Source organism: Taudactylus pleione, unplaced genomic scaffold (assembly GCF_031769625.1).
Source record: "Taudactylus pleione unplaced genomic scaffold, aTauple2 ptg000437l, whole genome shotgun sequence".
In the NCBI taxonomy this organism is placed as follows: Eukaryota; Metazoa; Chordata; class Amphibia; order Anura; family Myobatrachidae; genus Taudactylus; species Taudactylus pleione.
The window spans coordinates 1,512,501-1,539,257 of NW_028284839.1; positions in this window are offsets into that span (position 1 = coordinate 1,512,501).

A 26,757-nucleotide genomic window follows, 5' to 3' on the forward strand; every position below is an offset into this window, starting at 1 on the left:
TAGAATTACTCTCCTTATCTGTTTGGTGGCAGTCTTTGAACAAAGATGTGCATGAATTTGTCTTGGCATGTGAGGTATGTGCCAGTAATAAAACACCTTGGACGGCTCCTTCTGGTCTGTTACTTCCACTTTCCATACCTAGGAGACCCTGGACTCACATTTCCATGGATTTCATCGTTAACCTCCCAATATCTGCTCGATGTTCTGTCATCTGGATGGTGGTGGACCGGTTTAGCAGAATGGCACACTTCATACCATTGCAAAAAATTCCTTCTGCTAAGGAACTCTCCGGCCTGTTTCTTCAACACATTTTTTGGGTACATGGCTTACTAATGGATATTGTGTCAGGTTGAGGATCACAATTTGTGGCACAGTTCTGGAGAGTGTTCTGTTCCTCTCTTGGCATTGATCTTAGTCTTTCTTCAGGTTACCATCCACAGTCTAATGGACAGACTGAGCACGTTAATCAGTGTCTGGAACAATATCTATGTTGCTATGTTTCCAAGTGTCATAATGACTGGGTATTTCATCTGCCTCTTGCTGAGTTTGCTTTTAATAATTCATGCCATTCTGCATCTTCAGATTCCCATTCTTCTGTGTTACAGGGCAACATCCAAAGACAAACGCTTTCAACACCGGTTCACCAGCCTCATCTTCTGTCTCCTGGCTCCGTCATATTTGGAATAAGGTTCATCAAAGCCTTTGGAATGTATCTCTCCACTTCAAAGATTATGCACATCACAGGTCATGTGGATTTAAGAAGGGTGATATGGTTTGGCTCTCCACCAAAAAAACATCAAGCTCCACCAACCTATGCAGAAGTTGGGACCAAGGTTTATTGGTCCGTTTCAAATTATTTCACAGGTGAACCCGGTAGCCTTCAAACTTCAATTACCCAACTCTGGGCCTGATTCAGAGCCGGACGCTATTTGCGCTCACTCGTCCAGAAAAAGGGGCTGGCTATTTAAATTAACCGTTCGCTCTTTGCGGTCTGTTCACGCCTCTATGTCTGAACGAGCGAACAAAACATGCAAACGTAATTTTGAAAAAAATGCCCCCTGGCCGCTCGCATCATACGTCATGTCCGCTATTTATTAGATTAATCGAGTACATCGGACGGTGTATGAACTGCTCGCTATTCTTGTGGTTGGTTTTTCCTACCACAATCATGCGAGCAGTTTTAACTATAAAACAACCAAGTGACGTGGTCGATGTCGCTGCTTTGTTAATTATGCACACCCTTAAAACGCCCGTTTTGACCGTTTGGCACGCCTGAGTTCAGATCTCCACTTCCCGTTTTCAAGCACCTTCCCCTGTTACCACCCACAAACGCCTCATCCTGTCACTCAAATTAGCAGTCATTCGCTATTTTGCGAGCACACGATTTTCGACCGCAATCACTGGTTCGCGCATGCGTATTAAAATCCGTACGCATGCGCAGTTGTGCGAACATCGGTCAGAACGAACGAGCGGCCACTTACGAGCGGCTCTGTCTGAATCAGGCCCTCTATCCGTATCAATAATACTTTCCATTGTTCCTTGCTCAAACCGGTCTTCTCTTCGGCCAAATTCAAACTCAGGTCCTCTTCCAGGCCTGCTTCAGTCATGGTCCATGGTCAACACGAGTTCATAGAGGAGAAAATCTTGGACTCTAGAATTTCCAGGGGTCGGCTACAATTTTTAGTCCACTGGAAGGGCTACGGTCCAGAGGAATGTTCCTGGGTTCCTGATTTTGCACTACATGCTCCCAGGTTGAAAAGATGTTTCTTTCAGGATTTCCCCAACAACCCAGTTTCTGGAGTTCTTCAACCCCGCGTCAAGGGGGAGGGGGGTACTGTTACAAATCACGGTCATGACTTGACACTTTCTAACAGTATGCCCAGACAGGACAGGCTTACTCCAGTTCTTCCTGTTGCTAGGTGTTCGGCACGCCTCAGAAGGTGATGTGTATTCCACAAGTGCAAACCTGATTGGGACTTCAGCCTATTTATATTCACTGTACTATTGCAGCTGTGCCGATTATAGAGTGTCTGTGAGTTCCCTTGGCCTGGCTGCATAGTCAGGTTGTTCCTGTTCTCCTGTTGATGCGAACACCTATTCTGTTTCCTAGCCGCACCAAGCAGCCTCCGAGCTGCCTTTTGTTCAGCAAATCCTTGTTCAGTCATCAAGCAGCCCCTGTGCTGCCATCTGTTCACTGAACTTCCTAGTCGCACCTAGCAGCCCCCGTGCTGCCACCTGCTCAGCTATCTCCACACGGCTATAGTGGTACCAATGGCTGTTGCCGCACCATCGGCTATTGCTGCACCATCGGCACCATTGCTGTACCATCGGCTCCCAAGCCATTGTCCTGAAACCAAACTGTACTCTCACAGCTATAGCCGCACCAATGGCTATTGCCGCACCATCCTCACCATTGCTGCAGCACCGGCACATTTGCCACACCATTGGCTCCCAAGCCATTGTCAAAAAACTAAACTGTACTCTCACGGCTATAGCCACACCAATGGCTATTGCCACACCATCGGCACCATTGAGGCACCACCGGCACAAATGCCACACCATCGGCTCCCAAGCCATTGTCCAGAAACCAATCTGTACTCTCATGGCTATAGCCGCACCAACGGCTATTGCCGCACCATCGGCGCCATTACCGCACCATTGGCTCCCAAGCCTTTGTCAAAAAACTAAACTGTACTCTCACAACTATAGCCACACCAACTGTTATTGCCGCACCATCAGCATCATTGCCGCAACATCGGCACCATTGGCATAACTGCCACACCATCGGCTCCCAAGCCATTGTCCAAAAAACCAAACTGTACTCTTAGCACTATTGCCGCACCATCGGCACAATTGCCGCACCATCGGTACAATTGCCGCACCATCGGCTCCCAAGCCATTGTAAGACCAAACAGTACGTTAATGGCTATTGCCGCACTATCGGTACTATAGCCGCACCATTGATATTCTTATCGCTATCAACTGTGTCAGTCCTAACTGTACATTTTTACCTATTGAAATCCCTTGTATCTCCATATGAGCCGCTACTACTCCGAGCATAAATCCAAGCGGCCACCTAAGTACCGGTGAATGTATCCAAGTTCTAAGGGAACAACAGGCGGTTGTTATTGGTGGAAGATCTCGCTAGCTGGGTTCTTGTGGTCTCACATGGAGTAGGCATCGGAATTCATAACAGATGCACACTACAGAGGAGGTCAGGAGGAGCACTATCATGGCACTGATGGCTGGAGTCCAAACCAGAGAAAAGAGCCTAGGTGGCATTCATCTCGCCACTAATCTGTCACGGTCACGTCTACTTTTTTGCTGGATCTCTGTTTGGCCAGAAGTCTCTTTTCTTTTACTTCTATGCAAAAAATCCTTTCCTTGAGCTGTTAGGTGTCCTCTAAATGACCAGAGAATAAAGCTGCAAAATATTAAACTAGTATTATTTTTTGTTTAATTATTCAATGCAATAAAATACTTTTTAAAAGAAAGCTTAATGTAAATAGAAAAATATACCCTGTTTTAGAAGAACAGCACATGTCCTATTCAACAATGACGAAAAGTTATGTTAAATTAAATCTACAACTACATCCATTAAATGCATGCTATATTTGAGCTGAAATGGCCTCACCAGTTCTTAGTGAATGGATGTGCTGAATGTAGGTTCCACCCACACATTCACTACCTGTATTGTGCATAGGTATTTGATCCACCTTAGTGTTTATACAATATGAGCAATCTAATCCAAATATCTGGCCGAATCACTAATAAAAGAACAGCAGTCGGTGAAATGTTGACTTCAAAAATTATTTGTATGAGCATACCCCTACAGCAGATAGGGCAGCCCCTGTAAAATTTATTTGTATGAGCGTACCCCTACAGCAGACAGGGCAGCCCCTGTAAAAATTATTTATTTGAGCGCACCCCTACAGCAGACAGGGCAGCCCCTGTAAAAATAATTTGTATGAGCGTACCCCTACAGTAGACAGAGCAGCCCCTGTAAAATGTATTTGTATAAGCATACCCCTACAGCAGACAAGGCAGCCTCTGTAAAAATTATTTGTATGAGCGTACCCCTACAGCAGACAGGGCAGCCCTTGTAAAATTATTTGTATGAGCGTACCCCTACAGCAGACAGGGCAGCCCCTGTAAAATTTATTTTTATGAGCGTTCCCCTACAGCAGACAGGGCACCCCCTGTAAAAATGATTTGTATGAGCGTACCCCTATAGCAGACAGGGCAGCCCCTGTAAAAATGATTTGTATGAGCATACCCCTACAGCAGACAGGGCAGCCCCTTTAAAAATTATTTGCATGAGCGTACCCCTACAGTAGACAGAGCAGCCCCTGTAAAATGTATTTGTATGAGCGTACCCCTACAGCAGATAGGGCAGCCCCTGTAAAAATTATTTGTATGAGCGTACCCCTACAGCAGACAGGGCAGCCCCTGTAAAAATTATTTGTATGAGCATACCCCTACAGCAGACAGGGCACCCCCTGTAAAAATTATTTGTATCAGTTTACAAAAGTACATTTGGCTATTTGGTGGCAGAGGCCAGCTACTAATACTACTACTTAAAGCTGCCTTTATATCTACCCTTACCTCCTTCCAAGCCCTAGCACTGCCTACCCCTAAAATCTTCCTTGACCCCCAGTACTGCCCCAGATGCTATTTACCAGTGATCCCTCCCTACCCCAGTACTGCCTGCCCTAACCCAATCCTTGCCTCCCCAGGACTGCCCCAGCTGCTCCCTACTCCCAGCACTGCATGCCCCTAACTTCTTCTTGCCCCTAGTATTGCCCCAGCTACTACTCACCCTTACCCCCTCTCTACCGCAAGCACTGCCTGCCTCTAACACCCTACTTGCTCCTTACCCTCTCCTTACCCCATCACAGCCTGCCCCTAACCCCCTCCCTGCCCCAGTACTGCACCAGCTGGTATCTATCCTTACCCTCTCCCTACCCCATCACTGCCTGCCCCTAACCCCCTCCCTGCCCCAGTACTGCACCAGCTGGTATCTATCCTTACCCTCTCCCTACCCCATCACTGTCTGCCCCTAACCCCCTCCTTGCCCCAGTACTGCACCAGCTGGTATCTACCCTTACCCTTTCACTATCCAATCGATATTCCAAAAGATTTGGAGAAACAGAATATCCTCTATAGGCGCACAAATACAATTAGACAATAAAATATAACCTTTATTGGTATGTATTAAAACCTTATCCTGTGAAATATGATTAAAACAATATAGATTGAAGAAATAGTGAACAAAGGCCTTCATTCAGAGCCGTATGCTCTGAGCAGAGTGCACGCTCTGAATGAGGGCCGCCCTCCATAATTATGGAGCATCCTCCTGGACGCTCGTATAGCTGTGGGTCACCACCCACAGCCTATACGAGCGTGCAGTTTGATGGCCGCGATGGTCTTGTCCATCGCGACCATCGCCACTGCGAGCCAGAGCCTGCGGTTGAGTTTTTTAACCGCAAGGCCCGGAGTGATTTTGGCTCTATCAGAGCCAAAATCACTCCCACTGACATCACTAGTGATGTCAGTGGGCCATCTTCTGACGGTAGGCGTTCCCTTGGGAACGCCCCCGTCAGGGAGGCACGCCCCCGGCACGCCCACCAAAGGGGGCGTGCTGTCAATCAACATCGACAGCACGCCCTCTTTGATCAGACACAACGAGCGAAGGAAAGTCCTTCGCTCATCGCGTCTGGCGCATGCGCACAACGGAGCTCCCGCCGTCGTGCGCATGCGCAGTGCACAACATCGACCCAACTGAGAGCGGACAGCCGCTTGCGGGTGAGTCTGAATCAGGCCCAAAGATAGAAAGTGAAATTAAAATACCAAGACACTTGTCTCACTGAATGCTGCTTATTATGCTATTAAACCAATTATGGAGTATCCATGTCTCTTATTTCTAGTAGTTGATTGGTCACAAGTCTTTTCTATGCATAAAATTTAAATATATATTGAATGCAGTGTTCTAAATGTCTTAATGAGGACAAATAGTTAATCCTATGGACCCAAAACCTCCTTATTAAACAATATAAAAAGTGGCAGTAACAATGTCTCTAAATTATTGCAATCTTTATTATGCCTGGAGACAATTGCTGCTGTCCTTCATATACACTCTAAAACGTACCGTGTTGCATATATTAATTGGGCATAAGTTACTTATGTAGCTTTAATCGTTATGCCATTACAATTTACTCCGATATGTCGGGTTCATACAATAGGTGAATTCCCTATCTCAATACTGATCAGGCATTTAACGTTCTGTTCACCTGAGGGTAAAGATTTCTATCTTTGTTCACTATTTCTTCAATCTATATTGTTTTGATCATATTTCACAGGATAAGGTTTTAATACATAGCAATAAAGGTTATATTTTATTGTCTAATTGTATTTGTGCGCCTATAGAGGACATTCTGTTTCTCCAATTCTTTTGGAATATCAATTTGGTATTATTAATTTTTGTCCCAGGCAGCACCCCCAGACCTTTAAGTGAGCTTGGATTAGTCAATTGGGGTTTCATTGAAAAAGGTAGTGCAGTGGTCCCCTTTCCCTTTGCCTTTAAACTGGACACCCTTTCACTATCCCCAGCACTGCCTGCTCTTGCTCCCCTCTACCCCAGCTTTACCCACTGCTGCCTGCCCTCACCCTCCATAATATGTAATGAGACCCAGAAATACTTGAGTAGGACCCCAATTTTTTAGAGCGAGGGGTCCTCGGGACTCACAAATATTTCCGTTCTGCACGATCACTGTATGTATTTGTATACACACACACACATATTTCCAGTTACACCCCTGTGTGTGTGTGTATATATATGTATATACTGCATATAGTTTAACTGCCTGTCACCTCAGTCTCTGACAGAACCGCCCCGCCCCACTATACCTTTTCTCTGGCTGATCCCACCCCCTCTCTGCCGTCCTCCTCCTCCGCCCCACCCCCCATCGCAACCACGTCCTGACCCCCACCCCATCATGGCTCCATCACAACACCCCCTCTCACCCCACCACTCCTATACGTACCCTGGTGGCCAGTCTTTATCTCCAAAGGCTGTGCTGTCCCATCTCTCTCACAGTTGGAACTGTGAGCGTAGTATTGAGAGCTGTACTACTTCCTTCAATGTATCTGGAATCAGCAGAAGCTTACGTTATAAGACAGAGCAAGCAGACAGACAGACAACCATGGTTGGAGAACAAATCAGACACAGACAACGATGTAGTTACACATCATAGCACTGTGTAGACCGTTCTGGAGAATGGTACGAGTGCTGGCTTTATTTATAGGGGTCTGAAAAGGTTAGTCACCATGAGTCAGCTTTATTCATTGGCACAAACAAGTTGTTTGTGCCCCCCAATACTGGCTGGACATGTAGATAAGATAAACATAAGACATTACGATGCACATTCTTGTTGTTATCCTCGCCTGCCATCTTGGTCACATCTTCTATCTTGTTATCTTCAGACTGTCCAAGGGTCTCCACCCCTGATAATACTTTATCTTGTCTACTCCAGACTGTATGGTGAACAACATGTTTTTTTGAAACTTCAACCTTATGTAACTTTTAGAACCACTCTTAAAGCGACATACACACAGATAGAGCATTTAATAATCTACTTAAGCATTCTACGCTAACAGAACCGATGGGGGTCGCATATTGAGGAGACATGACAGCCTTACACAATTATTTTGTGTGTGTATATATATATATATGTAAGCAGCTGTGCACCCCACTTCTGTGAAGATTGATGGTGAGAGTGCATTTTACTCAATACCCCGCTCGTTGACAGGGACATCGCTCCTCGGACTTTCATGCAGGTCTGATGGGCGACATCATTAGCAAAGGCTATGCTGCCGAATGCAGCTTGGCCCCCGCCATCACTTCGTTGCTGCCAGCATCGGCAATTGTGTATGCATTTGCCGATGCCGGCACCCCGTCGGGTCCCGTCACTAACTAGGTCGGTACACACTAGTCATAATTTTGCCTAGGGCACCAAATTGGATAGGGCCGGCTCTGTATATACACACACATTAATTATATATATATATATTTATGTAATATATGTCCATGATGATAGCATACCCCCGTACTCCACTAGTCATCTACCTTAGCCCTCCTCCCACACACATAATCACCAGTAGCCTACTGGACAGTGGAGAGCTGGAGCGGGTCACTGGGAAGGGGGTCGTAGCCAAATCATGGGAGGCGTGGCCACAGCCCCTTAGGGGTAAAAACAGGCTTTTTGCAGCATAGTGCGCGCTTCATGTCCCCGGTTCCCAGGGCTCCAAGCGGCGTGAATGGAGGTAACCTGAGCAGATCACTCTGGCTGCCTGCCTGTGTACAGTGGCTGTGTGTTATGACGGGCGATCACCCTGATCACCCCCCTTGGATCCGCCACTGCTGGTAGGTGTATAGTAGTGCATGCAAAATGGTCCACTCAGTGGGAGTGCCACAGGCATGTCAGTGAAAGCAGTTTCGTGCACTGATGCACAGCCGCAAGCATAGGAGACGATGGTAAGATTGGGAAACTGCACCTGCCATTGTTCCGGTGCAAGTTTCGATGGTGTGATCGAAGGTGCGATATACTGTAAGAACGCACCAATCAGTATTACAGCGTGCATGGGCACTAAAAGTGGGCGTCTCAGTCCTTGCACATTTGGCTGCATGGATGTACACAAGGGCTGAAGTTTGTAGGCTATTTGCATAAACCTACATTTGGGCGGCCACCAATAGAAACTGCTGCATGCGCCTTTGTGTGCGACCCAGAATCAGACCAGAGGGTTTATGTCTGCAAGGGACAAATGTGCTACTGATTGGTTTTTATTTTAGTGTTCTCTTCAAAAACTTTCTATGAAGATTTTGCATGACAACAAGAACTGGAAACAAAAACTATCAACTCCTAAAGTGATTTCTAAAATGGGACAGGAAGGACCTCCATCAGAGATAATAACCAACTCATTTTCATTGCTCACTGTTTATAATGTCCTTGTTTTCTTTATCTTGTCAAAGCCTTTTAAAACCTTGAGCTGACTTACAGTATATATAATATGATTACCATTACATTTTAAGATTTAGAAAAGTGTCATGAGTCCTCTATTGCCATAGTATTATAGTAATTTAGATACAATGCGCTCTCATTAACTTTGCCTCTTCTGTAACTAGAGATAAATGTTACAACTAAAACATATATACAGCAGTCACTTGGTTCTAATCCACCAGCCATAAATACTGCATGAAAACGTTAATTATTGATACAATCTCTTTAGTATCACTACAGAGTACAGACACAACATAAATCTATTTAAAAGATTACCATTTGCAAAAACTAGATAAACTAAATATGTAGACATGCATCAGATAGGGGGCGACTGTCTCATCTCTGGGTGACCTAATTTATAGAGACTGGATAAATACCTGGGAATATTTCAAACACATAAAATGGTTAAACCACATTCCTACAGAAATTCAAAGGAGTATTTTTATGTAGACCCCACTATAACTGAAAATACACTCGCTGGTGTGGATCAAGAGAAACATTTCTGGATTTGTGTGACCTGGGTATAGGTAATGTCATCTGCAGCTGCTTGTTAAATTTAGCAGCCTGCAAAACCTGTGCAGTTTCCAGACTGCTAACAATCTCCAGTTCCAGTCGGCAAAACCAGTACAGTGTCCAGACTACTAATCATCTCCAGCTCCTGCCTGCAAAACCTGTGCAGTTCCCAGACTGCTAATCATCTCCTGCTAAAGCTGGAAAAACCTGTGCGATTCCTAGACTGCTAATCATCTCCAGCTCCAGCTGGAAAAAACATGTGCAATTCCCAGACTGCTAATCATCTCCAGCTCCAGCGTGCAAAACCTCTGCAATTTTCAGACTGCTAAGAATCTTCAGCTCCAGCCTGCAAAACCTGTGCAGTTCCCAGACTGCTAATCATCTCCAGCTCCAACGTGCAAAACCTGTGCAATTTTCAGACTACTAAGAATCTTCAGCTCCAGCCTGCAAAACCTGTGCAGTTTCCAGTCTGCTAATCATCTCCAGCTCCAGCCTGCAAAACCTGTGCAGTTCCCAGACTGCTAATCATCTCCAGCTCCAGCTGGAAAAACCTGTGCAATTCCCAGACTGCTAATCATCTCCAGCTCCAGCTGGAAAAACCTGTGCAATTCCCAGACTGCTAGTCATCTCCGACTCCAGCTGGAAAAACCTGTGCAATTCCCAGACTGCTAATTATCTCCAGCTCCAGCTGGAAAAACCTGTGCGATTCCCAGAATGCTAAACATCTCCAGCTCCTGCCCGCAAAACCTGTGCAGTTTAAAAACTGCTAATCATCTCCAGATCCACATTGTAAGCCTGTGCCATTATATCTGCTGTCCTGAACAGTTCCCAGACTGTTAACATTCACAGGTTACACCTGCAGTCACAGCCTGCTTCCTAATTTCTGTGTCAGTCTGCTACATCACTGCAGTAAAGTATTAGTGCTATACAGCTTATAAAAGGGCTCTTCCACCATAATGCCCCATTCCATTTCCCCAGACCTGCATGAAGAGCAATATATTATGACCTGCTAGCTTCCACAAAACTCATTACCACTACTTGTACAAGGGACCCTGACCAGAATCTCACACCTCCAAGTGTCATGACAACTTGTCTTCCTTCGGAATCGGTATGAATTATCACTGGACCCCTGGCCGGCGGTTCAAATCCCGACAGCGGCTGGCTGACAGAGGAGGAAATCCCGATCAAACTAACCTATTTTTCCCCCTAACCCAACCCTCCTTTAGATTGCCTAACCCTAACCACCCCTCCAAGTGCCTAACCCTAATCCCCCCTCTAAGTGCCTAAACCTAACCCCCCCTTCCCCGCTGCCTAACTCTAAGTCCCCCCAGGAGCTGTAAACCTAACCCTCCCCCCCCGCACGGTTGTCCGCTGCATCGCCCGGCATCCGCTTGATCGGGATGTCGGGCGCCGGGCGCCGGTCTCCCAGCATCGGTAAAATTACAGGCGTCTAGATTTAGACGCCTGTCATTTAACCCTCACCGGGATTAAGTAGCCTGGAAGCCGGTGGTCGGCATTGCGTCCGCCGGCTTCCTAAATGTATACCCTTCCTTCTATCCCTCCAGAATATCTGTCAAATTACCAGGCTCGTCCTCTCCCATTTCCAAACCACAAATCCTTTCACAGCCCTCATCCTTCATCTTTGTAACTTCATTTGAATTTGCAAAAATTATTAAGCCTTCACCATACTGTAATTTCCCTCTTTTCCATCTAACAGAGATAAGGTTGGTCCCTAAATTGCAAACTAATGGGGAGGACTGATCACAAGGCTTGACCAACCTAACGAAGATAAATAACAGTAATAAATCATGCTCTGATCCTTGTATGGGTGCGTTCTTGACCATTGTGTCGGTGGTTTGTGAAATTAGTAGAATGAGGTAGTGATTGATGAACCACGGTAGGGTTTCTTTAAAGAGCTGCCATCGCCAAAATCTCTGTGTCACCTTCATACAGACTTCACCAGGGAATCACAGTCCATGAGTGAAGACTCTCATTTTGGGTAAGACATTCTTTAATGGGACTGGAGACACTAAACGCTGCTCTATGTACATATCAGACGTTCATTTTATTTCTGGTAATTGACATTATACCACCCAGTGGTCATAACCAACTTCTCAGAGACTCATGACACTGCACACTTGCAGAAGTAAATTGTATACAGTATGATCCAATACATATGTTGCATAGTACAGTATGTTACTAAATATAATATTATTTTCTCATGTATAAATGTATTTATGTCCTCTGTGAGGATACAGGGTTCTCTCAATCACCCAGACACCGAGCAGATGAAACCAACGTGATGGTTTATTTTTCCACAGCACACATCAACAGATAATATGTACGGACAACTGGTAAATACAGTGAACAGACAATTTGCAGGTAACAGTCCAGATTGCGCCAGTCTCAGTAGCGGATAATGTCCCAGAGAAATTCCACGAGATAGCTAGAGATGCACAGTCCCACAGGAGGAACTATCACTGATCCCATAGCAGTGAATAGCGTATAGGTCATTGCAGAATTTCCAAAGTACAAATCCACACAGAACTGGTGATGCATTCAACTAGCACCTTGGCAGAGCAAGACCTCTAGGCCAAAGTCAGCGACTAACATGTGGAGTTGCCTCCGGTGACCTCTTTTGAAACCTTCCAATTTCCCACAATATTGTGACAACACACGGGGGTTGCACCATTTCCTGATTGGTGCGCGTCCCTTATCTCCTTCCTCCCTCAGATATTACTTCCCTGATGAACACCTGATGGGTTGGTTCCGTTCAGTCTGTCAGATTCAAGTGAGGCACAAAACAGGCAAATGGATGGAGGAGTAAATCCTGAGTCCCCTATTGAGGTGGGAAATAACTTAGGGGATCTTTTGTTCTGGGAGATGTTACCTTGCTCTAGTGGTTATGAATAACACAGACATTTGGACCAGGCTAACATCAAGGGCTAGACAGTACTAAACATTAAATTTCCTGCCATTCTTACAGTAAATAATATCCCTGATAATGGAAATGTGTGTCCAGAGAATGATACACTAGGAGACGGGAAGGGGAACACAAAAGGGCTAAAAAGTTAATTAATCGCTACAAGGACTGAGATGCTGCAAATACATTTTTAACACATATCTCATATCCTTACATCCACACAAAATATTTGTTAGTAAAGCACTCAACAATTATACACACTGCCGCACTCTACTCATTTCACGCACACCCACATGGGTTACAGCACAATTTATTACTGTAACTGAGCAGCAGCTCCTGACCTCTTACCTGAGGGGGGCTGCCACAGCTGCTGGCCTGGGTCCCACCACCTGCTCAATGAATCTGTCAGGCACGGGGACCGGCGCATTGTCTTAAGTGGCAGTGGTGCCGCGCATGCGCATAACACCAGCTTCTTGGGGCTCCATTGTCCCTTCTCCTTAAAAGTTTAGTCGTTGATGGTGGCTACGGAGCGCTGCACCCTATACATTAGATATTAAGTATAATAATGTAATGATCTAGTGTCCCCTAATAGCATGAGAAGGACATAATATCAATTGACTAAACACTGCAATGTAGTGAAACAATATTAATTTACTGGATAAAAATCATTGTGGCACTTTATACATTTGAAATGAACCTATGTAAGTACCAATATACCAATGTCATGTGACAAATGGAGTTGATATACAACAATGATTCTAATTGAGGTTACTGGTAAAATGGTCCCAGTGCATGAAATACTGACCACGGCGGGTCATGTACAATTGACACAATAAGTATATGCACTATATTGACCACGGCGGGTCATATCAATCCTGGCAAAAAACTGTGGGTATTCAACAATCTCCCTGGGAATGAACAGTTAACAATGTGAGGGTGAAAGTCTCGCAAATGCCTAGGGCTAACTATGCGGCGTCCCGCTGACTGGTGTAACATATGGCCGGTGTCCCAGGGGTATCTTCCCAGAGTAGGAGTACAGCTACACGCTCTGGGTAATGGGGTGTTGGTCCTGGACGAGAGACCTGCCCAACTGTGAGTCCGGACGCTGATGTAGAGGCTGGGTGGCCCAGCCACTCACCCAGTGGCCCAGCCAAGCCACTCACCCAGCCTCTACACCATCATCTGGGCTCACGGTTGGTACCCAGTACCCAGCGCGTGTAGCCGTACTCCTACTCCGGGAAGATACTTACGTAGGTTCATTTCAAATGTATAAAGTGCCAATGGATTAAACAAAACCAGTCGGCGCTAATTATCAAAAAGGTGTAGAGAGACTAAATAATGAGACTGAAAAAGCTGCTGTTCCAAAAGAAACTCTGTGGTCTCTCCCAAGAAAATAATAACCATAAATAAATATAAGGAACTGCGCTAAATCAATCAACATATATAGTTTATCATAAGAATAAAGTATTTAATATAAACATTTAATAAACACATAAATGCATGGGTCCCAGCATAATAAAAACATAGACAAAATTAGCAATTACTAAACATGATAAATACTTAACAAAAAATTATAAATGGACAAGTAAGATGATGTATCCAATGCTGGATAGTCCAGAAAATTCTCTATTGTGGGGAATATTGTGAAAAGGTTCCAATATGTATCAGTGAAAAATATACAATGTTGCAGGCTGTGATGCCTGAGTAAATACAACTGTGTCTCTAATAAAGGTAGAGATGGTAGTCACAAAAAATCCCGGGCTGTTATGCCAATCAAAAATTATTGAAGTGGATAAGCGTTGTTGATAAAGAACAGCATGTGTGATATGAGGCTAAAGAATAATTCCAGTGTTGATAAGCTCACCCGTAGGAACCTTTTCACAATATTCCCCACAATAGAGGATTTTCTGGACTATCTAGCATTGGATACATCATTTTACTTGTCCATTTATAATTTTTTGTCAAGTATTTATCATGTTTAGTAATTGCTCATTTTGTCTATGTTTTTATTATGCTGGGACCCATGCATTTAAGTGTTTATTAAATGTTTATATTAAATACTTTATTCTTATGATAAACTATATATGTTGATTGATTTAGCGCAGTTCCTTATATTAATTTATGGTATAAAGTGCCACACTGATTTTTATCCAGTAAATTAATATAGTTTCACTACATTGCAGTGTTTAGTCAACTGATATTATGTCCTTCTCATGTTATTAGGGGATCATTACATTATTATACTTAATATCTACTGTATAGGGTGCAGTGCTCCGTAGCCACCATCAACGACTATCTATCTATCTATCTATCTCTCTATCTATCTATCTATCTATCTATCTATCTATCTATCTATCTATCTATCTATCTATCTATCTATCCATCATCTAACCATCTATCTGACTGTCTTGTCTGTCTGTCTGTCTATCTATCTATCTATCTATCTATCTATCTATCTATCTATCTATCTATCTATCTCATATCTATATATCTCTCTATCTCATATCTATCTATCTATCTATCTATCATCTAACTATCTATCTATCTATCTATCTATCTCATATCTGTCTATCTATCTATCTATCTATCTATCTATCTATCTATCTATCTATCTATCTATCAATTGTCTGTCTGTCTGTCTGTCTGTCTGGTCCATGCTTATAGGGTTTGGCAGCCATTACAGAGGCCTAGCCATCCATTTATCCATTAGAGAGGACATACAGTAGTCTGCAGGTAACATGAATACTACAGTGCTTGGTCTGTGCCCGTTTATGACTATATTTAGTAATTACTGATAGTCCATGCAGTATGAGCTACCAGATTATCTCCTGTAGTAAATGCACCATAGTCCTTGGAATGCAGTATATTGTACCATTTGTATCATAATAAAGGACATGATCGTGATCCTGTCTTTATATACAGTACCACATTAATGTACTTACCAACAGATTTACAGTTATAACACCTGCACAGGTAAAATGCTATAAGGAGCATTAAACCTCTGTATGGATATTGGCACCGACAGTGTGAGGTTGACATACTCACTGTAAACATAGTAAGTTTAGACTTCCCCAACCCAATAATAATATTACTTGTCAGGAAATATGCAGAAAAACAAATAAGACAAAATAAATAATAAAATAAATAATAAAATAAATACAACAGAAATTACTAAGGAATAGAAATGAGTAAAACCTATAACTTGAAAGGTGTGTAAGCCAACACTGAAGCTGAGATCCAATTAAAACACTGTCTGATAAATTGGGATTAAAACTAGACAGATTGAGATGCAGAATTACTTCCACAGTTGTGATTTCTATCTAGTAAAATTCTGAATTTTAGCTGCTGGAATTACAATTGCTAGATTCTGTATTAGCACATAACAAAATGTGCTAGTCACATCCCATAGTGTTAATACTATCTTTGCCCATTTGTCAGATTTATTGCATGCACATATAACACCTGACGTGTCTGTGAACTTGTAACGTTAATTAAGATTGCCAAGTGTTACCTATCAAACACCCTAAGCGTGTTACAAAATAACATACAAGTACGCAGGTTTCGTGGTTAAGTTGTAATAATTCAATCACAAGTAGTATGTTATCTATGCTTCGTACTATGCCAGTGTAGTGACTTAAATGTATGTTCAAAACTTTAAAGCATCTTGTCACTCATTCTTCTCCATATAAATATAATGTTGTAGATAATATCTATTGCACTCCAATAATCAGTCTGTCAGTACTTTTCAAGAAGATCCCACATAATAATGGGATGTAGTCTGCATCCCAGCGTGCGGGATGCCAACAGTCTAAATACTGGCGTCGAAATCCGGACAGGTCGGCATCCCGGCACCAGTATCCCAACCGACGGCATCCCAAAGGTAAGTATCGGGGTGTTAGGGGGAGGTTAGGGATAGGGTGCGGGGTTAGGGTTAGGCATTAGGGGGAGGGTTAGGGTCAGACACCGGGGTGGGAGGGTTAGGGTGCAGGTGGGGGAGGTTAGGGTGTGGGGTTAGGGTTAGGCACTAGGGGGAGGGTTAGGGTTAGGCACCGGGGTGGGAGGGTTAGGGTGCGGGTGGGGGAGGTTAGGTTTATGCACTAGAAGGGGAAGTAAGGTTTAGGCACCAGGGAGGGGGTGTTAGGTTTAGGGTGCGGGGAGGGGGAGGATAGGCTTAGGCCAGGCGTTCCCAACCACGGTCCTCAAGGTACACTAACAGTCCAGGTTTTAGGGATAGCCATGCTTGAGCACAAGTGACTTAATTAGTAGCTCAGTTATATTGATTTAACCATCTGTGCACAATAATGGATATCACTAAAACCAGTACTGTTAGTGTGCCTTGAGGACCGAGTTTGGGAATCACTGGCTTATGCACTAGGGGGGACATTAGGCACCAGGGAGGGAGGGTTAGGGTTAGCGTAGGGCTTAGGAAAACACTTACCTTTCTTCCCTATGGTTGTCGGGATTCTGGCTGTCGGGATGCCGATGTCGGTATTCTGACCAGCAGCATCCCGACAGCAGGGATTTCATATCCAACCCATAATAATGTATTACTTTTCTAACAATTTCATTACAACATTTGAACTTTTTTATTTATGAAGAATAAATGTAAACTGTCTAGTCATTCAGTCTTTGTTCTTCCTCCTTCCCACTGTAAGAGACTAACTCAACTCAAGTTTTAGCCTAGGGATTAAGGGCCTGATTCAGAGAGATAGACAGAATGTTCAATGCAGACCATCTAAAATGCAAACCCAGCAGGAGGTATCTGTAGGAAAAAGACACCTACTTGCTGCATCTGCAATCCCAGCGCTACGACCAAGGTCACAGCCTGAGATCACCATCACAACCATCATGACCATCGGTCATGATGGTTGCTCCTTTGGCCAAGCTGCGGGAGCTGAAGCTAACTGCAGCCTGACTGGGTCCTTGTCCAACACACAGATCCTGGCCTCGTCCCTCCTGGAAAACAGGGACGATATGCCCCTGTTTCTAGGATGCCCCACCACCACTCTGCCCCCAAACACTGCAGCATGTCAATCTGCACATGTACAGAACTGGCCCTACGCATGAGCAGACTTCAAAATATTGGAGATGTGTGCAGACCATTGGTGAAGCATACATCTCTAAATGAGGCCCTAAGCATACAACACTGGCCCGTGCACTGCAGCCCACCCTTAGGTAGAGAAGCATGGACTGTTGTTAGTTGTTTTCACTTCGAACTATATATTAAATGGGTTACCATTGGAGTAAACCCCCCTTTGGGGATCCTCTATTTTAAGCTTTGAGGCAGTATTCCCTATACTAGTAACACAATTCTCAGTCATCGCTACCAAAACAGAAGCATTTAAAAAAATCTTTATTGGTGTAACCCTGGCACACCATAAGATAGATGGTATTGAGAGATACGCAGTTCACACCAGTATTATTGCTTGACGGTGCCTCCCCCCAAGTCTGCTGGTTCAAGATAATTGAAGAGAGAACCAGGGCCGGCTCCAGGGGTCGGCGCACCCTGTGCCAGTTCTCTCTAGAGCACCCCTACATTGCGGGGGTGTGGCCTAAATGCGATAGCCCACGCCTCCTACGTGACGTTATTTTGGAGGCATGTCCTCATGGCACGCCTCCAAACAACGTCAGGTTGGGGGGAAACCTCACTAGCTGGGCTTTCCCCAGCCCTCTCCCCTCACTGAATGGATGCTGCGCGCATGCGCGCAGTATCCATTAGGATTCCGGGGTCCGGTACCGCCGCACAGCTGTGGTGGTGGGAGTCCCCAACCTCCTGATTTGACCATCCGTGGGCCACTTCAGTACTGTCTCGCTGAAATCGGGATTTGTGAAGGGGTGAGCCTCTATGGGTGGCGCCCTTGTTCGACCGCACTAGTCGAACACCCCTAGAGCCGTCCCTGGAGAGAACTATCCACCAGGGGTCGGTTTAGAAAAACTCCATCACCAATTACACCTTGGATGTAAAGCAAATTTCCTCCCCACACTAATAAGTAGACTTTAGAAATATATAGACCAAAGGAAAATATATCTTTATTCAGCAATCGAGTCTCTGGAGCAATCAACCATTACAACAAATCATTAAAATGTAGTTAACAAAAAAAATCCTTCCATAAAGCAATCAAATCTAATGATTAGTAATTACAGTATATCTATCATATTAATTATGGTGTTTCAATAGGATGTCTGACTTATCGTAAGCCATGTATAAACTATTCCCAGTACAGTTTGCTTTCATCCCCTTGACTCTCAAGCCAGTTTACCTACTTTTTCTAATTCCCTCATGCTATCCCCACCTTTGACCAATCACCCATCCAGCAACACTGTTGTTAATATTAATTGATAAAAAGGTGTTATATTACAAAGGTACATTTACTCCCAAATTGTTAACATTTCATGAATAAAGATTGATTTATACTGTTAACCTTTGTTATGGACAATGTTCTGCATTAAGTTTAATTACATATATTGTTGGTGCACATAGAGTTGGTATTTACAATCAGTTGGTTTGCATATATAGGGCCTATTTCAGACCCTCTCGCTGCTGCCGATGGTATGCATTTTGCGCTTGCGCATACCTTAGCGAAAGTTCATAATGCACTCACTCGCTGCGCATAGACAGCCCAGCAGAGTGAGTGACAGGGGAAGCCGTTTGTAGGTATTAACAGGGGCTGGCCATTAAAAATGGCGGAGTGGAGGTGCAAACACAGGCATGCCTGAGCATGTCAATGGTGTTTTAGAGGTGTGCATAATCAAAAGACAGCATCATAGTACACGTCACCTGGCTTGTTTTTACACTGAAGTGCACGCAGTGCTTACGGTAGGGTATAGTCAACCTCAAGCGCTGCGATAGCATCCGATGTACCGATGGTTGCATACACTTCCTGGACATGGCGTGCACAAGTGGTCATCTTAAAACAAGCTGGTGGGTGTCTGCATACACTATGTGATCGTTCGAAATACTGGGTGTGTTAATGCATTGCTGTGTAATAGCACTGTGTATGCAATTTGCATACACATGATGCGAGCGATCGCATCTAGCGAGCGGCTCTGAATCAGGCCCATAGTTTTGTGGGTTCCACCAAGTGTCTGTATCTTGGACCTAAGGAACAAAATTTGCAAATAAACATATTCTTAAAAAGCAGTCTGGAGACTAACTTGAACTGACATGTTCTCATTATATAGGGACATGTTAAAACTGCAGTGAGTAGTAGCCAGGAATGAGTTAAAATTTCAAAATTCACTTTGTTCAATTAATCCTGTTAAATGAAGTTTGCTACTCTATTGGAGCATACACACGGTCAGATTTGTCAGATCTGTCAGATGAACGATTGAACGATTTGAACGATTTTACCAAAGATTTGAACAATTTGAACGATTTTTGACTGCACTAAAATGAATGAAATCGTCCAAGTCTGACTGCAATTCTGAGCTATTCTCTCTCCGCAGCTCCAACTGTCATCCCTTCAAATACTTTTTAAAGAAGCTTTGTTTAAAATAGCAATGTCCTCTATGCCCTTATCCAAAATGGTCTAATTTGAGTGGGATCTCAATGGCCAGGAAATGCCTGTCATCAGAATTGCCTGTAAAATAATAGTTCATATACTATTTAGTGGGACAGGTCTTTAAGTGATACCTCACAATTGTGCGGTATTACATGCTTCACCTCCAAAAGATGCATGTCCTCATGCAAGGAAAATCACAATATTGTTTTGTGGAAATAGTTCATCAAAATCTCTAGAAAAACCTAACTGTGTCTTTGATTGAAGAAGAACAATGAACAAGAACATTGGCTTTTTACTAATTTCTGTATAAGGCAGGTGGTTTTAGCTCTGGTACTCCTATTTGACCTTCTCAGAGCTATTATGGACGTTAGAATCCGGAACATCGACTACAGGTTCTGGTACAGCAAATTCTTGATCTCTAACTACTGACAACCCAGATACAATAGCCCTAAGCATAGACAGGATTATAGAATCCAGGGAGCTCTGTATAAGAAACCCCAACCCCTCTGCCAAGGATGCATCAATAATGCTTTATGTATCTTCCTTGGGAATAGCTGCACATGGCTTTGGTCAGTTTCGGTGGATCATACTTGAATGGCTGTCATCTACTTTATGTTTACTCTGGTAAGGTGCCTCTTGGAGAAATCAGGGTATCTCTGTATGTTCTGTCACACCATTCTACCATATATTTCAGCACTTTGGCCAACCATTCTATCCAACAGTTCATTTTCCACTAGGACAGTAGATTACTGTGGTCTGTATCTATATGGCTTTCGCAACAGGTATGAAGGACCGTAATGTAATGTAAGGCCACTGCTGTTGAGAACCCTCTTAATAGTAACTTCTGCAAGTTGGGTAATGTCAATGTTGGTTATGATTTGTTGCATGTTTGCTGCCTTCAACTGGGACACCTCCAGGACCAGTCACAATACCTGCCTCTACATTAAGGGTGGGCAATTAGCAGCCCTCCAGCTGCTGTAGAACTACACAGCCCAGCATGTCCTGCCACAGTTTTGCTATTTAGCCATGCTAAAACTATTGAAGGCATGCTGGGATGTGAAGTTCAACAGCAGCTGGAGGGCCGCTTATTGCTCTACATCTTTCTCTTCTTTCACAACATCTAACTTGGCCATCTCTACATCTCCCACACATTTACTGTAATGGCAGTATAATGTACCAACACATCTCACTAGGCGTCATTTCAGTTCCAGAGGGATGTACAGTACTCAGCAATCAGATACTTCCTGGACTCTCTTACCAGCCAGTGGTTCCATGCCGGCTACTATTTCATTGTGATGCTGCAGCTCCTTTTCCTCCCTGTCTTTATGGAGGCTACAGCTGTAAACAACACTTGTGGGTACCACCTTCAGACTCTTTGGCAGCTTCTCTGGGGCAGCTCCACTCTAAGCTATCCGTCATTTTCCACAAAAGGTATGTACAGGTCAGCTGGACAGGCAGGGAAAAGGCTTTTGCACATCAGCCCTCAAGTAGTCTGTTATCTGAGGCTACACTGGTCACCCTCTTCCATGTAGTGACCCAGACATCTTCTCTCTTCCATTGGCTGTTCTTCTCAGTCTCCCGTTACTATTACAAATCAACAGCAGATCCAGGTGGGATCATTTTACCCCCCCCTGCACAACAGACAGAGAGAGAATACTGCTGCTGGGCGGCAATGGCCTCGCTGCAAACTGCACAGCCCACCACACAGCTGGGCTGGTGAGAGAGGCTGCTGCCGCTGACAGGTAAGAAACATTGTTGGAAGGCATACCCAGGACACCACCAGGGCTCTCCTACAAGCCTTGGTAATCAGTACCTGCTCTCCCTCCCCTCTCGTCAACCCTCAAAGGTGGCACAATGATTAGCATTGTTGTCTCTCAGTACTAGGTCTTTTGTTTTATTTCAACCAGAACCCTAATTGTGTAGAGTTTGCATGTTCTCCTTGTCTTTGCATGTATTTTCTCCAAACACCAGTTTTCTCCCACACTCCAAACACATACTGGTAGGTTAACTGGCTTCTGACAAACTTAACCTAGTCCATGTTGTAGAGAATATATTGGTGTGTGTATAAGAATCTGTGAGGCCAGAGGTACTGTAAGCCTGGTATACAGCCGTACTTACCTGTGCCGTGATGGAACCGTCACCTAATTGGATCGAGCCCTATAAATCATTGTCAGTGTTCCAAACCATCATTCACTTTGACGAAAACTTAATTGTTACATCCATGGCTATCAACACTTAGGAGGCCATGTTTATAACCCTATGGGCCCGATTCCCAGGTGGATGTAGCGGCGGCTGCATCTTTTGCTGCAGTTCCATTTGCATTATTATGCTAATGCCTCCAATTTGTAAAGAACTGAGACAACCACTTGCAGCATCTTGAGGCAGTGCATTCCCGTCCGATGCATCTTTAGACACACCATAAGTCGCATGTCATAATGTGCACCAATCCTATGGCAGCAGGGCGGGCTCTAGGGGTGTTCGACCTGAGCGGTCGAACAGGGGTGCCACCATGGAGGGCGCACCTTCTCCAGCATTCCAATTTCAGTGTGACAGTTGTAGCCTGCGGGTGGCCCGCAGGTGGTCAAATTTGTTATCAGGGGTTGGGGACCCCCACTGCCGCAACTGTGCGGTGGTGCTGGGACCTCGGAGTCTGAATGGATGCTGCGCGCATGCACGTGGCATCCAGTAAGTGCCATGAGAGGGCTGGGGAAAGCCCAGCTAGTGAGGCTCCCCCCAGTAGGCTAACATCACATAAGGAGTGGCCTATAGTAATTAGGTCACGCCCCCAATTCCGGTCGTGTGCGACAAGGAGCGCAAAGCACTAGACCAGCACAGGGTGATATTAGCCTTGGATCCGGCCCTGTATGGCAGGCAGTTATTGGCATCTAAGTATGGCCTCTAGTGTGAGCAGCTGTTCATCCATCAATAATACACCCGTGACACACACCCACGTTGCTTCGCCAAAACCGTTACCTCCCAGAGTAGCCCATTAAGATTTACAGACCGTGTATCTGATTCTGTGCTGCGTCTCTGTGTGCAGACAATCGGGACGCATCCATTGTGTGACTCAGATGCACGCACAGTCATAAAGCATCGTCCATTTGTGTGTACCATCGATCCTGCGTCCACCTCTGAATGAGCCCTAGGTCAGCTAGAACTCTGCAACACAGAGTTCAATGGCGTCTTGGTTCCCCACTTAGGGTCTGATTCATAGATGGATGCTAATGCCAATGCTGCTGCCAATTTTAACGAAGTGGCTGTGCAAAATTATACAAATGTCGCAGCTACCGGGATTTGTATGGAGACACCCACCAGGAGCATCACAAATCCAAGTGACTGCACATAATGATGCTGCATCGATCACAGATCAGTCAATTATAGGAGTATTGAGTAACCCTAAAGCTATGGCCACTGGAACGGAGATGCCAGAACCATTTTTACTGTGTATGGGATCGCAGTCGCAGGCTGAGACACACCCCAAAATCTGTTGTGATACATCTGTGTTTGAGTCACCCCCCATTCCCGCCCACAAATGGTGTAAACATATCCTCATTGCAAGCGACAATGGCGCAGTGAGACTCAGACGCATGCGCAGACCACCGATAATCTCTCAACTGCATAAACATCGGCATTACGTCCATCTCTGAATCAGACCATTAGCATAGCGGAGTCCTGGCCTATAGATTCAATACTTTATCCCATTACCTTGGTCAGACTCCCCCATACCAGCTCTTTTGTACAGTAGATGTTTGTGCCACCTATATAAACCACTGATGATAACATAATGCAGAAGATACCACTATCAATGGACTTAGGGCCTGATTCAGAGCTGAACGCTCTGACCAGAGTGCTCGCTCTGAATCAGGGCCCTCCTACCTTTTTTTGGAGCGTCCTCATGGACGCTCGCATAGCTGTGGGTTACCACCCACAGCTAGAGCGAGCGTACATTATGATGGTCGAGATGGTCTGGACCATCACGACCATCGGGCTTGCGACGGAGAGGGTCTCGCTGCCGCAAGCCCTGGAGTGATTTTGGCTCTATCAGAGCCAAAATCACTCCCACTGACATCACTAGTGATGTCAGTGGGGCCGGCTTGAGACGGTAGTCGTTCCCATGGGAACGCCTCCGTCTGGCAGGCACACCCACCAAAGGGGGCGTGCTGTCAATCAACATCGAGAGCACGCCACCTTTGGTGCGAGACCCGGAGCGATGGAAAGCCCGTCGCTCCCCGGGTCTCGCGCATGCACACGACGGAGCTCCCACTGTCGTGCGCATGCGCAGTGGGGAACATCAACCTGCTTGCAAGCGTACTGCCGCCCGCGAGCGGGTCTGAATGACCCCCTTAGTTACAGTTTCCCACACTGTAGTTTTGTTTTAAATGTAATTTCTGATTGGACAAGTCAGGGTGAATGAATTTAGTTACAGTATGGCCTATGTGCAGAATTTCCCTGCTGGCTAATATAGAATCAATTCAATACAACAGATCTCGCATATATCATCTATACAATATATATTATTATTATTATTATTATTAGTAGTAGTAGTAGTAGTAGTAGTAGTAGTAGTAAATTTTAGTTGCAAGGTGCCACAAATGGTCTGCAATGCAGTACATAGGGGAGAAAAGAAAACAGTTAACAACAATAAATATTACATTAGCACGCAATACAAAAGTGTATAAATAGGAACTAGAATTGCATATCCAGCTTGTCATAATCCATTGCAGAACCACTCTCATACCCAGTGGTGTCACAAGGGGGGTGCGGGCCACACCCTGGTATCACTCACCGAGGAGTGACACCAAGGTGCAGACTCCCCATCAGTAACAGGAGCCGGGTGCTGCACTATTATCTCTGTGTTGCCCTCAGATGACTCCCAGTGTTCTCTCCAATACCTGTCCAGCATCACCTCAGCATTCAAGTTATATTCCTGTTAGTTTGCATTACCCAGTGCTATCTGGGACATTACTGTTATTACATTCCTGACCATCTGCAATCCCCCGTTTTATCTACTATTAATGCATTCCCGTTCATCTTCATTCCCCAGTGATCAAAGACATTACCAGTGGCGGCTCCTACCTTTTTCAGTCAGGGGGGCTGCCTCGGCTACAGTTCCCATTGGTGTTGGTGGAAGAAATGGAGCCCGGAGAAATAAGGGTTTTAATGGAGGTGATAGATTTCCCATGGAGCTGTAGCCCTCAGTGACTCTTTCAGCTGAAAGGTTTGCAGTGCACCAAGGAAGTGCTTGTTACATTATATCATCTACAAATCATCTGTCTTTTATTCTTTGTTAAGCCACTTTGAATAATTTTTTTTAACAAAGACTACAGTACAAAGCAGGAGATTTGTGTATGATGATAGAATTTTTCAAGCACTTTCTTAGTGCACTTTCATACCTTTCAACTGAATCAGAGTCACTGAAAGCTTGCATTGCGCACCTGTGGTAAAGCAGCTTCTAGGGCTGCACAGTGTGCAGCCCTTAGAAGCAGGTTATGGCCAGCGATTCACCACAGAATGGCTTCCTGCAGGAAGCTGTTGCTGCTAATAGCACTCTGGACTGGCAGTCCCAGCGGGAGTGGGTTTTCTCCCTAAGCCTGCCAGCGGTGTCACTGTACAAGATTTGCAGTAACAGGTTCCATTAGGAAGCCATCACCCGGCAAACTCCTCCTCACAAGACAGGTCTGCACTGCGGCGCCTTCCCTGCACCAAAGATAGGAGATACACAGGGCAGTGCGGGACTGTAACGGTGGAGGGAGGCTATTGCCATGATCGTAATTACCGTGACCGCAATTGCAACTGGCACTTTAGCTGAAATGCTTAAATCAGTGGTGGATTTTTACTGGGGTGGGGGGGGCTGCAGCCCTGCAACCACTAGGTAAAAACCGCCATTGGACTTTACTGTTATATGCATTTTTGTTTACCTTTATTCACCAGTGCAATTTGGTGCATTACTATTATTGCATTCTTGATTTACAGTGGTCCCAGTTAACCAGATATATCAGTGTGCTCACTTTGGTTTTTGCAATATGTCTTGTGTGCCTTGTCAAGTACCAAATCTGAGTTCCCTGCAGCAGGTTCCAGTTCTGAGTTCGCTGCAGCAGGTTCCAGTTCTGAGTTTCCTGCAGCAGGTTCCAGTTCTGAGTTCCTTGCATCAGGTCCCAGTTCTGAGTTCCCAGCATCAGGATCCAGTTCTGAGTTCCCTGCATCAGGATACAGTTCTGAGTTCCTTGCATCAGGTCCCAGTTCTGAGTTCCCTGCATCAGGATCCAGTTCTGAGTTCCCTGCATCAGGATCCAGTTCTGAGTTCCCTGCATCAGGATCCAGTTCTGAGTTCCATGCATCAGGATACAGTTCTGAGTTTCCTGCATCAGGATACAGTTCTGAGTTCCATGTATTAGGTTCCAGTTCTGAGTTTCCTGCATCAGACTTCAGTACTATCTAAAAACCTGTACCTGTATTGCTCTAGCATCTATTCTGGAGGCATCCGGATAATCAGCTCCTGTTTCTAGAGATACCTTCAGTATTCTATTCATAGTCCGAGACTAGTCTCTAAGACTAAATTGTTATTGACTTTGTGCTATCTTGTTTATGCAGCCTGTTTAGGTTTCTGCACTGTACCCTAAGTGTGTGAATAAATCTAGTTTGCTTCACTCATATATCCATGGTGCTTCTGATTCCCCCGGGTAAGCACACACACAGGGGAATTCCATTTGAGACACCTGACACAGCTATTAACAAGACAGTTATGGAAAAACTGGACAGTGTG